Raw genomic sequence first — 13040 nt, 5'->3', positions numbered from 1 at the left:
TTAGGCTATTATATACCTTGTTTTGCTATAATGCTTCTTTACTATTTTGTTTTCTCCACTTCTATGACTACGTAAACTATTATTTATTCTAGAAATTATGTCTAGGCTATTTGCTTATCTATTGAGACATGATATGACCGTTTATGCTATATTGATCTCTTTACCTTAGCTGTAGTCATATTCCTCAGTCATGATATTAAATTTGTGTGTTATTTATTTGCCTTAGTGTAATTTTTTATATAATCTCACATGTTGTTGGCTTTTGTGTGTGATACGAGCTTGAGCCAAATTGGGGCGTGTTGTTATATTCTCTACTGTATTTTGACTACTGGTATTGTGAGATATTGACATTTTGAGACTTGAGAGGATGGATGATTGATCTTAGGCCATACAACTATGTTGATATTGACACTGAGATGATGCGTGTGCCATGCCCCATGTTGGGCTGAGTGGTATTAATATTGAGGTGATACATGCGCTAGGCCCGTATGTTGGGCTAGATGACATTGAGCTAACTTAGATTCGATCAGCGTTTGAGCAAGTACCCACCCCTCTAGAGTCAGGTAATAACCGTGGGCGCAGGCACAAGGTCATATAAATGTGCTTGGGTGAGGGACTTGTGTCAGGTACCCGTACAATGCTGAGTGTATGTGTGTGTGTGTGTGTGATGGTCCATGGGCTTTGAAACAGGCATCGTGAGCCTCCTTAGAGTTTAATTATGGGTTACTTTGTACCAGACACTATGAATGTGCTGAGGTTATGCATACTTGATATTTAAACTCTGATTCTTGTTGGTTTGGTATGTATAACTGACATGCATGCATAGAGCAATATTATTCCTCGTGCGAATCAATATTTGATGACTTACTTGATGTTTAGAGCTTGATATATCACAATTTTATCTTATTAAATACCCGTCTAAGTGAATTTTATGGAAGTTGATACCTTGACTATTATATCTGAAAAGCATGTCTATTCTCCTTCTATTCTGTTATGCTGAGGCTATCATTATTTGAGTTGTTTTCTTTCATATTCTATAATTCTGCCGTTATTGTTACTATTGTGGAATGAGCATCGGACCTTTGCCAAGCTCGTCATTGCTTTTAACCCGAGGTTAAGCTTGATACTTATTGAGTATATGGGGTCAGTTGTACTGATACTACACTCTGCACTTCGTGTGCAGATCCAGGTGTTGATGACCATGGTAGTTTTCCATGAACCAGATCATGATTAGTGGGAGATATCGAGGTAGCACTGTTGTTCCGTTCGCGGTCCTTAAAGTCCCTTTCCTTGTTTCATGCAAACGCTGTTTAGTCTTTCGGACATGTTTACCTTGAAAATTATAATTACAATTAGATTTGATTTTGTGGTTCTAAAAATACGTGATCTATTTTTATGCTAGTTGTTTAGGCAATAGATGCTAAGTGAAAGACTTGAAGACTAGATAAGAGCTTGAAAACAAGGTGATAACCAAACCGAATGGATGATAAGGGCCTCGAGCTCGCTTATTCGGGGCCTCGGGGTCGAGTCCATATCTTGCCGAGGGTAGTCGATGGGTCACTAACAGCTATGATAAAATCAATGAAGGCTCTTTATGGCTAATAATGAGCAATAAATGAAGAACAATAAATAGAACGCAATGAATATAAGTAATAAATGCAAGTAATAGATCAAGAGAGTATGTTAGAGAGCAGAGAGAATGTTCTTGTGTATTTAATATTGCGCATTAGATGTCTACAAAATGACAAGGATCCCCTTTATATATGAGGGGAATCCTAGTATGGTACAAGTGCATTTATTACAAAGATATGAGATTGATACAACTATTTAGTGCCTCAGTACGGGCACATGTCAGCCTACCAACTCCCATCAAGTGCCTAGGGAACTGCCCACTTTCTTACTATGACTATCGATCCGCACTGTCCCGAGGTCGAACGTCGATAGCCCCTTGGATGTAAATCTCGACCGGAGCCTCGGGCCTTTGACTGACGTGCTTACAAAGCGTCGTAATCGCTGGAAATTGGAACCTCCGATTTTACCGTATACAGATAGTCCCCGCGTTTCTTAGATGAAAATGATAAGAAACTTTTCATCTAAGAAACGGCTACATTTTCATCTAAGAAACGGCTCTAACACCAATCTCCTCGAGCCTCGAGTGATGACGCCATGTATATGACATCAGCTTTCGTGATAACTGAGACGTCCTATCGATGCATCTTTCCCAGGAGCATTTATTACACTGTCAGTTTATTTTTTCAAAATAATAACGCTGCCACCGATCTGTCTCCCAAAAGTATTGATTGCCTCTGTCGATACGTTTCCAAAGAGAATTTATTGCGACTGTTGGTCGCTCTACCCTCTCTCTATAAAATAGAAGTTTCCTTGAATCAGACTTCACTCAGTCATTCTTCACCATTTTTCAACTCCTTTCTTCTCGTCACCCCCATCCAGTTTTATTTCCCATGCATAACGCCTATGGCCGTAAGGTCATGCGGCAGCGCTTTCACCGGCTACGCAATGGCCCTTTCTCGGAGCTATCTCCCTACGAACAAGATTGCACTAACTTATTGTTGTTATTATTGTTGTTGTTGTTGTTGCTACTGCTGTCGTCGTTGGCTCGAGACGATGAAATAGGGGTACCGATTTCTTCCTACTCAGGAAGATATTCGGACTCTACACCGCTGCTCAGGAGGATGTTCGGACTTTACACCGCTGCTCACCTCCCTACTCCGGACTGGTGTGGCACTTCATCCCTTTTGCTTTCCGTGGGGTGAAGTGGCACTACCGAACAATAGCTCGCATGGCACAATGTTCCAAGAAGTGGACTCAAAATGGTCGTGCGGGCAAGGCCGACGCTCGCCAAGTCTTCTACCGGGCCGTGATCTTCTTGGCCTGGTAAAAGCTTTTGCTCTTTGGCGGGCTACGGCTTTTTCTTCATCTTTTTCTGCTTCTTCTGCATCATTTTCCTCTTCTTCATCTTCTCCCTTGAAGATACCATTTTGGGAGATTGAGATGAAGTCCCCGAGGAGATGATGCTCGAAGACACTACCGCCGAGGATGCACCCGCGAGAATAGATTAGACTCTTGGCTTTTATTGTATGTATTTTTTTGCTTCTTTGTTTCTGCGTAAGGACCCTTTGTGGGCTTTTGTAATCATGTGTAAGGACCCTTCGTGGGCTTTTGTAATCACGTGTTTATGAATACAAAGATGTTTCTTCAATTTTTCTCTGATTTATGCTATATTTCCCTTTATCTGCGTTTGTGAAGAAACTGAATGCATGACTCTACCAATTGGTGTGTATACCGAGCTCGGGTGTAAGTATTTCTCTTGCTTTTGATTGATTAACATGATTTCCTGTGGAACCCTTTGTCGTTCCTTGGACCGATCCCAGATTGGATTGATAAACTCGAGTCGTTGGGACCCCCGACTTTGAATTGAATGAGAGTAGGGCTTCGAACTTTCAGAACAAAACTTAGCCTTTCGAACCCCGTGGTATCCTTGAGGGGGTAGTTGCTCGGATGCCTCGGGACTTGTTCTGAACTCAAAGTGAAGATAGCCTTTAGGCTTTCGAGAGCAGTCTCCGAGTGGGGGTTCGCTCGACCCGGAAACTTGTTTTGAGCTCCGAGTGAAGATAGCCCTGAGGCTTTATTGGCAAACTTTGGGTGAAGGTTGACTCTGGCTCGAGCTTAGGTAGCTCGAGATTCGGAAAATTGGGTAGACGATCCGCACTTGTAATGGCAGAAATTCTTGAGGTAGGGTATCACCTCGAAGTCAAACCCATATGAGTAGGTTTTTAGAGCTTATCTTCTTCTTGGTGGAGGTCCTCGAGATCGGGTACCATCTCGAGGCTTGTAATGATGGCAATGGCATCATAGAGCCTATCTTCTTCTTGACAGAGGTCCTCGAGATCAGGTACCATCTCGAGGCTTGTAATGATGTCAATGGATTCTTAGAGCCTATCTTCTTCTTGACAGAGGTCCTCGAGATTGGGTACCATCTCGAGGCCTGTAATGATGTCAATGGCTTCTTAGAGCCTATCTTCTTGATATGGGTCCTCGAGATTGGGTACCATCTCGAGGCATATAATGTTATAAATGGCTCCTTTGAGCGTATCTTCTTCTTGACAAAGGTCCTCGAGATCGGGTACCATCTCGAGGCTTGTAATGATGTCAATGGCTTCTTAGAGCCTATCTTCTTGATATGGGTCCTCGAGATTGGGTACCTTCTCGAGGCTTATAATGATATAAATGGCTCCTTAGAGCCTATCATCTTCTTGACAGAGGTCCTCGAGATTGGGTACCATCTCGAGGCTTGTCGATATGGAGGTTTTGATCCCCGAAGTGTCGTATGGCGGCATTAATTTCATGACATGATTATGAAACGATCGAGGTGATCGTGCCGGTATATCTTCCCAAAGTGGTAACGACTTATTCAGTATTTCTATTGGCCTTTGAGGCAAGTGGACGATTACTACTTTCTCTATACATATAGGTTTGCCTTCCCTCCTTTGAGGATCCCGCTACTCTGAATAGCTTTTCTCCTCCACAGAGTTCTTCTTTCCCGCATTAGGTCCTTCGCCGTATTAACTTTGAAGACCTCGCCCTAATGCCTACTTGGATTCCTTGGTTTTACTGCAGTTATGGATGCTATGCCAGGACCCGTTCGGCAAGGAGGAGAAAGTTCCGCCTCTGGTTCTCGCTTGGTTGGTGGAGCGCCGCTGATGCCAGGTGAGCCAACCTCGTGACATTTTGCTTCGGAGGGGGAACTCTCGTCAGACAAACCTACTGATGTTCAGGGTCATCGGGAGCATACCTTGAAGTTCACTTTTTTTTATAGGAGAGGGACACCATGAGTTGGTGAGGAAAGATTGTGGATGGGGGGAAAAGGTAGTACTGCAGATACCCTCCCTGGAAGAGAGTATTATGGATCATGCCGAGGGATTTTTGAACGTGTATACGTACATCTTTACGGTGGGTCCCCTTGATAGGGTTGTACTTGACTTCTGTCGAAAGTATCAGGCGACCTTGGCACAGGTTCATCCGTCATTTTGGAGGACAATGTTGATGATGAGATTTTTCACGGAGGAAGCAGGGCTTGAGTTCACCCTAGTCATCTCATTAGGCTGTATCGGCCTTTTCACCATCGAGGCCTTCTAACCCTTTGATGCCGATTCCCTAGGCCCTTCGTTGTCGATGATGAAGAAGATGGGGATCGAGGATGGATAAGCCGATTCGTTCCAGCATGGACTATTGATATTACCCCTACCGAGTTTCTGCCATTTCTTGAGGACTTGAATTTTACACGTAAGTGGTACACTTGTGCCTACATTGTTTTGTTTACGACGGAGAATTTCATACGTAAGTGTGCTACTTGTGTCTTTTCTGCAGCGATCCCATGGATTCCATACGAGGTTCCCGACTTGATCGATTGGGCTCGGAAATTAGCGGCCCACTCGGCTTGTGATGAACGTAAGTGGTGAGATTTGTCTAAGGGTAGATGGGAGGTGAAACACCACGGTACGTGTTATGTGATTGGCTCCCCTTCAAATGGCATTTTCTTTTCATGCGTACTAACTCCATTATCATAGGCATCAGGGAGTCCTTTGAGGCGAGACTGTGCCCTTTCGGAGAGGGACAAGGATCGCCAGCTTCTGGGCTAAAGAATGATAATAATAAGCAAGAAAGGCCTTTGCAGGGCGACGGTGCTCAAAGCAAGAAGAATCCAGACCGGGGGCTCGGAGAGGATGTATCGGCTGAGCCTGTTGCGCCTGCAATCTCAGGCTTTGGAAAAGCGATTCCTCCTCCGCTGCCGTCTTCTTTTCCTGTCGAAGGTACTTCGAGGAGTGAGGGTTCTCTGCCGTCGATTTTTTCTCCCATCGAAGGTACTTCGAGGGACGCCCAAAGCTTGGGGCCGTATACACCAAGAGACCATGTCCCAACAGGGATCGGCTATTCTGGGACTGAGGGAGCCAGACTAGTATATGTGCACTCGACTTTCGAGGAAGCTCAGCGGCTCTACTCTGCGGTGAGTTTTGGCACAGACCGTTTGAGTTTCGTGCCTTCCCTTTCTTATTGAGCTCTCTTTTCACAGGCCTTTGACAAGCTCAAGCCCGAGCTGCTTTGTCGTGAAGCTAGTTTGCGGAAAGCTTTGGATGGGGAGAAAGCCCTTAGGCTTCTTGTGACAAAAGGGAAGTCGAGTTGGCACACTTACGGTATGAGGCGAGTCGAAGCTTGAATTATGAGAGCTACCTGAAGGAGCAGGTAGTTTTCGTTCCAAGGGAGTGCATGTTCCTTCCTCTATCTCTTGAGGCTAATGTTTTGTTTATTTCAGTGGTAGAAAAAGACGGAGGACCTGGAATTCCTTTGGAGCGAAGTTGGCCAAGCCAAGCGCGAGTATGATGAGTTGAAGGCTCGGGCGGACGTTCAGGCTACAGCGAAGAAGGATGCTTTGACTAATGCTTCCGCCTTAGAGGTTCAACTTTGCTTAGCTCGCGATAATAGCTTGGTTTGAACAAATATGATTACAGAGCTCGAGTCAGGGATTTTGAAGATAAAGTCTGAAGTTGTGGATGCCTGGGCTGAAGCTGTAATGAGCCGAACCAAGGCTGACAAAAAAGTGGCGGCCTATTTGAAGGACGCTGCCGATGCTCGAGCTAAGCTGAGATGGCTCTTGATCGTGAGAGCAGGAGAAAGGAATATGCTCGATGTAAATCTCAAAGGAAAACCGTCGAGGAGATCCATGCTAGGGGCTTTGACCTCTCGAAAGAGGTGAAGCGGGCGAAGGCGGACGAACATGGCGCTAAGTCACTTCTGTCTGATGCCGAGGATAGAGAAGATGGGGCCAACGGGCCATAATCCCCAAGGGGGACGTAGATTTCCTTTTCTGATTATGTATATAGTACTTTCAAAGTACGTTGTAAATGGAGCTTGTACTCTTTCACATATGTGTACAAAAAGAAATCTTGCGACTTCATTTTTCATGTACTTTCTTTTGCCTTGATATTTTTCAGTCATTAGCCAGATGAATTGGTCTTCGAGTTAAAAGGAATCCTTAGACTCATAGTATGGCCCTGGGGCTCATTAGGCTGGCCCGTAGGCTCTTACGCGCTTTGGTCGGTACGACTTTTTAGTATAAGTTGGCATTTGAGATCTTATGCTTTTCCTCTTAGGCATATTTAGTTAACTGTTTCGGGTTCAGTCTCCGAGTTGAGTTTTGACTCGAGCTCATTTGACCCTCAAATTTTTGAATTTAAAGCTATCCCTAAGGCTCTTACGCGTTGGGTTGGTATGACCTCTAGTATGGGCTGGCGACAGTGGCTCTTACGCTTTAGGTCGGTACGACCTTTTCTATGAGCTGGAGTTAGTGGCTCTTACGCTTTAGGTCGGTTTGACCTTTTATATGGGCTGGCGACAGTGGCTCTTACGCATTGGGTCGATGCGACCTCTAATATCGGCTTCATTTTTCCCTCATTAAGGACTTTTGAAATTGTGTTTGCCTCACTCTTTGACAGTTTGATAAAAACCTCGATTGTGAGTCATTATATGGCGATGATCGAGCACCTCGGGAGGTTTGGCTCGATGGGTGAGTATCTCGAAGCCTGTAGTCAGGAGCTGACATGGTCGAAGCTCTTTTGCCTATGCCGAGGGTAACCTATTTAACCGGTTCTTTTCAAAGTATTCTTGAAGTAATTAAAGGCCTGTGATTTTATAGCGGCGGTCGGGCGTGCCCGAGTCGCGTTAGTTTGGCTAGTACAACCTTGTGACCGGAGTCATTTTGTTTGGCCGGAGCCTTTCAGTCCCCGAGTGAAGTAGTTTCGGCGTCTATATCGAGGGTATGCCTTTTTAGGGGTCTTACAAGTTCGATATATAGCCTTAACTTTAAGATCGGGATTATGCCTTTCGGAAGGTCTTACAAATTTTTTCATGGCTTTGAGGTCTTACAGTTTTAGTTACTTGGGTACAAGTATGGTTCATGCCTTGCTTGAGGTCTTACAGTTTTGGTCACTTGGTACAAGTGTGGTTCATGCCTTGCTTGAGGTCTTACAATTTTGGTCACTTGGCACAAGTGTGGTTTATGCCTTGTTTGAGGTATGCTTTGGTCACTTGGAACAAGTGTGGTTCATGCCTTGCTTGAGGTCTTACAGATATTGCTGTTGCCTTATATAGGTCTTACGAAACCGAGGTTGCCCACTTGGGGTCTTATGGCCTCGATTTTTTGATAAGTCGAGGGGGGGGGGGGGTAGTTATTGGCGGCAATCCCCAAGTCATCGAACATTTTTTGGCTCGAGAGCCATTTGTTGCAAACCTTGTATTGCCTCATTGAAGGCTTACGAATTCGGAGCTTTCAACCAGAGGTCATGTGGCTTTTGAGTTTTCGACGCTAGTCCCCGAGTGTTCGGAACGTTTTCGGCTTTTGAAGGCGTTTATGCAAACTCGACGTTGCCTCATTGAGGGCTTACGAGCTTGAAGTTCCTACCCGGAGTTCATACGACTTCGAATTGTTGACGCCAGTCCCCGAGTGTCCGGGATGTTTTTGGCTCTGGAGCCATTTTTTCAAACATGATGTTGCCTCATTGAGGGATTACGAGTTTGACGCTCCGACCGGGAGGTCATACGGCTTCAAATTGTTGACGCCGATCCCTGAGTGTTCGGGACGTTTTTTTTCTCTGGAGCCGTTTTTGCAAAAATACCGAGCTCCTTTGAAACGCGAATGCTTTGGAAAGTATTCTTTGATTACTTGGTACAAGTATACATGTTTTTGCTGTTAATGGCTCGGCTATTCTATACGGACACGGTTCGTTCGATTGTTTGGCCCGATACATTATTTTCCTATCGAGACCCTATTCAACACATCTTGGCTTTTCCGAGGAGGTGATCTTCCGGGAGGATGCCCCCCCAGTATTCGAGGTTAATTGAAGAGGAAGCCTTGAATACTTGTTGAGTCTTCCTTAGGTAGCATATAGATGTTTCCTCGTTAAAAACCTTGCCGGTAAAACCCTTCCTGGGATAAAACCCGATGGAAGGAAAAGAGTGCAACGTATGCTTTTGGAACCTAAGGCCTTAGAGTTGGAAAGCGCTTCGTCCATTTCGATCGGATACATGCACTCAGGTTAGTGTAGAATGTAATTGAAAAAAAGAGACAATCATACCTTAGTGCTGGCGGTGCCTCGAGCCGGCGGTGTTTCTAGTCCTGATATGTTTCAGTCGCTTGTTATAAGGATGCGGTACGGTCCTCTGCTTCGTTCGGTCGGGATTAGCTTAAGATGTAATTTGTTATCACTATTTTATTATTTTTATCCTTTGGCTCCTTCGATGGTGGAGGTATTGGTGTTAGTACCGCATCATGCAATGCGAACATCTCTTTTGCTGCATGCTGTTCCCCGTAGACGATTTTTATCCCATCCTTTTTTGGGAATTTCATCATTTGATGGAGGGTGGATGGTACTGCTCTCATGCAGTGTATCCATGGCCTCCCGAACAAGGCGTTGTACCTTATGTCTCCTTCGAAGACATGGAATTTGGTATTTTGAGTTGTGTCGGCCACGTTGACCGGGAGGGTGATTTCCCCTTTCGTTGTTTCGCTCGCCATGTTGAACCCGTTGAGGACTCGAGAGGTGGGTACGATTTGGTCGATCAGTTCGAGCTGCTCTACCACCCTTGACCTGATAATATTGGCCGAGCTACCTCGATCCACAAGTACACGTTTAATTTGAAATGTATTTACAAGGAAATAGATTACCAGTGCGTCGTTGTGAGGCTGAGACAAGGTCTTGATGTCCTCGTCACTGAATGTGAGGGCGTCCTCGGGTATGTAACCTCGAGTTCGCTTTTCTCTAGTGATGGATATTTTTGTTCTTCTGATCATGGGTTCTTGTGGAGCATCGATTCCTCCCAAGATCATGTGGTAACATGTTGTGGCTCATTTGTTTCGTTCTTCTTGGTCGACTCTCTTTCCCGGAACTGATTTTTAGCCCAGTCGCTGAGGAATTCTCAAATGTGAACCTTGCTGAGTAGTCGGGCTACTTCTTCCCGGAGTTGCCGGCAATCTTCAGACCTGTGGCTGTGCGTGTTGTGAAATTCGCACACTAAGTTATGGTTTCTTTGCGAAGGGTCTGATTGTACAGGCCTTGGCCACCTGGTGTCTCTGATTTTACTGATGGCAAATACGATGTCTGAAACGTCAACGTTGAAGTTGTATTCCGACAAGCAGGGCGTATCCGTCGGCCCTGTGTGCCTATCGAATCCAGCTTTGCTAACAAGTCCCCGAGTATTCTAGCCTCGGTCCGTCCTCCGGTCATTGCGGGGTATGTTGCGCACTGGGGCATTTTTTCTATCTTCAGCGTATGGTTGGTATCTCTCTTTATTCGGCTTTGACTCCTTTGCTGGAATCCTGTTAGGATATACCAAGCCCGAGGGGGCTTCTAGTTGGTCGTCTTCGACCTTGATCTTTGATTGGTATCGGTTGTGGACGTTCGACCAAGTCACGACGGGATATTCGACTAAGTTCTGCTTCAGCTGCTTCGATGCTACCGAGCTTTGCTCGTTCAAACCTTGGGTGAAGGCCAGCACCACCCAGTCGTCGGAGACCGGTGGTAGTTCCATTCGTTCCATTTGAAAGCAAGATACAAACTCTCGCAGCATCTCGTTCTCCCTTTCCTTGATTTTGAAGACGTCGGATTTCCTTGTGGCTACCTTGATGGCACCAGCATGTGCCTTTATGAAAGAATCTGCCAGCATGGCAAATGAATCTGCAGAGTTAGGAGCTAGGTCGTGATACCACATCATGGCCCCTTTCGAGAGTGTTTCCCCGAATTTCTTCAGCAGGACGAATTCGATCTTATCGTCCCTCATGTCGTTGCCTTTCACCGCACAAGTGTAGGCAGTGACGTGCTCGTTGGAGTCCAAGGTTCCGTTATACTTTGGAAGGTCGGGCATTCTGAACTTCCTTGGGATGGGCTTCGGAGCAGCTTCATGCGGGAATGGTTTTTGTACAAACTTTTTCGAATCTACACCCTTTAGGACCGGTGTGCGCCTGGAATTTGGTCGACCCTAGAATTGTAGGTCTCTACCTTCTTATCGTCGGCTTCTATCTTTTTATCGCCCAACTCGATTCTCTTTATGAGGTCCCCGAGCATCTTTATGAGGGCGGGGTCGGCTACCGACCCATTGTTACTTGATCTTTACGGTACTTGCTCGGCTGGGAGAGCCGTTCCTGGTACCGTGCTGGGAGTTTTCTGGTGGCTTTGCAGCCGAGGAATCGCCAACTGTTGTGCTTGTAACATTTCAAAGATGACGTGAAGGCTAACCCCTTGTTCTTCCTGAGCCGGGGTTTTCTGAGCTTCTTGTTGATCTTCTTGATGTATGCTCCTGTTGGTGTGGGAGCTTATTTCGACGTGTTGAGCGTTTCGCAAGACCACGTCCACGAGAATTGGTTCTGGTGCATTCTCAGGGTTTCGTGGTGATACACCAACACTTGGGACGTCAACACCATTTTCTCCATGGTCTTTAAGATTGTTGTTTTCACGTGCGTTTACTGAGTTAGACATTTTGACCTGAAATCGAAGATCTTGGACAAGAAAAAGTGTGAAAGATAACTTGCGCTATGTAGGAAACCAGCAAGAAAATAATCACTATTATTTTTAGCCCCACGGTGGGCGCCAAACTGTTTACCATGAAAATGGTAATTAGAATTAAATTTGATTTTGTGGTTCTAAAATTACGTGATCTATTTTATGCCAGTTGTTTAAGCAATAGATGCTAAGTGAAAGACTTGAAGACTAGATAAGAGCTTGAAAACAAGGTGATAACCAAACCGAATGGATGATAATCAGGGCCTCGAGTTCGCTTATTCGGGGCCTCGGGGTCGAGTTCGATATCTTGCCGAGGGTAGTCGATGGGTGGCTAACATCTATGATAAAATCAATGACGTCACTTTATGTCAAATAATGAGCAATAAATGAAGAATAATAAATAGAATGCAATGAATATAAGTGATAAATGCAAATAATGAGATCAAGAGAGTATGTTAGAGAGCGGAGAGAATGTTCTTGTGTATTTAATATTGAGCATCAAATGTCTACAAAATGACAAGGATCCCCTTTATATATGAGAGGAATCCTAGTATGGCACAAGTGCAATTATTACAAAGATATGAGATTGATACAGCTATTTAATGCCTCGGTACGGGCACATGTCAGCCTGTCAACTCACATCAAGTGCCTAGGGAACTACCCACTTTCTTACTATGAATATCGATCCGCAGTGTCCCGAGGTCGGACGTCCATAGCCCTTTGGGTGTAAATCTCGACCGTAGCCTCGGTCGGGCCTTTGACTGACGTGCTTACGAAGCGTCGTAATGGCTGGAAATTGGACCCTCCGATTTTACCGCATACATGACAGTATTATATTTGACTCAGACCTTCTCTTTACTTATTTTATAGAGTTTATGTACTCGATGACACTGATCATGGGATGGTTTTAGTGTATCGTTGTTATTTACTTCAGTTATTTGTGATTATTCCGCTGATTAGATTATTCAATACTATTATTTAAGTTTGTTTTTGCTTATTGATTGATGGCTTGCCTAGTAAGAAGTGTTAGGTGTCGCCACGACTTTGGTGAGATTTTGGGTCGTGACAAGTTGATATCAGAGCACTATGTTACATAGGTCTCACCTAGTAGACTCTTGCGAATCGGTATGGAGATGTCTTTATTTATCTTCGAGAGGCTATAGGGCTTTTGGAAACATTCCCTTCCTTGATTCCTAGTTGTGTGATTTTATCTCGCCTTGAAGCCAAATTCAGTTCATTCCCGTTAATCCATATTATACATTATGACTTGCGTATATAGTTGGTTTTCAATTTCGAGAGTTTCAGAGTTTATTTGAAAGAGTAATTCTCAATTCGAAAGCTTTAAGTTGGAAGAATTGACTTTTAAGTAAACAACCTCGAAATTGAGATTTGATGGTTTCAATAGATATGTATTTTTGACTTAGGCGTCTGTTCGGATTTGAATTTGGGTGTTCCTAGAAGGTTTTGGCT

Source organism: Nicotiana attenuata, unplaced genomic scaffold (assembly GCF_001879085.1).
Source record: "Nicotiana attenuata strain UT unplaced genomic scaffold, NIATTr2, whole genome shotgun sequence".
NCBI lineage: Eukaryota > Viridiplantae > Streptophyta > Magnoliopsida > Solanales > Solanaceae > Nicotiana > Nicotiana attenuata.
The sequence above is the reverse complement of the archived record's forward strand: the minus strand, read 5'-3'. Positions refer to the sequence as shown.